General features: G+C 48.2%; 1 pseudogene; it reads left to right on the forward strand.

Annotated features, from left to right (window-relative positions):
• LOC128095402 (60S ribosomal protein L10a-like) lies at positions 1–706 on the forward strand (annotated as a pseudogene).

Below are 706 nucleotides of genomic sequence, written 5' to 3' on the forward strand. Positions count from 1 at the left end.
ATGAAGAATAACCGGTTTTTCATGACCTCAGCAGCCGTGAGCAGCAAAGTCTTTTGCAACACCCTGTACAAGGTAGTGCGGGAAGTCCCGCACGGGAACCAGCACAAGCATCACAAGTTTCTGGAAACTGTGGAGTTGCAGATCAGCCTGAAGAACTATGACCCTCAGAAGGACAAACGCTTCTCAGGCACCGACAGGCTTAAGTCCACTCCTTACCCTAAGTTCTCTGTATGCATCCTGGGAGACCAGCAGCACTGCCATGAAGCCTAAGTGGTGGATATCCCCCACAAGGACATCAAGGTGCTGAAGAAGCTTAATAAGAACAAGAAGTTGGTCAAAAGCTAGCCAAGAAGTGTGATGCCTTTTTGGCCTCTGATCAAGCAGATCCCATGTATCCTGGACCCAGGCCTAAACAAGGCTGGCAAGTTCCCTTCCCTACTGACACACAATGAAAACACGGTGGCCAAAGGTGATGAGGTGAAATCCATGATCAAGATCCAGATGAAGAAGGTGCTGTGTCTGGCTGTTGCTGTTGGCCATGTGAAGATGACCGATGATGAGCTAGTTAGTCTACAACATCCACTTGACTGTCAATTTCTTGGTGTCCTTGCTCAAAAAGAACTGGCAAAATGTCCTGGCTTTGTACATCAAGAGCACCATGGGCAAGCCCCAAGTGTCTGTACTAGAACACCCCAATAAACCTTAA

This window comes from Peromyscus californicus, unplaced genomic scaffold (assembly GCF_007827085.1).
Source record: "Peromyscus californicus insignis strain IS unplaced genomic scaffold, ASM782708v3 Scaffold_4__1_contigs__length_199733344, whole genome shotgun sequence".
Lineage (NCBI taxonomy): Eukaryota > Metazoa > Chordata > Mammalia > Rodentia > Cricetidae > Peromyscus > Peromyscus californicus.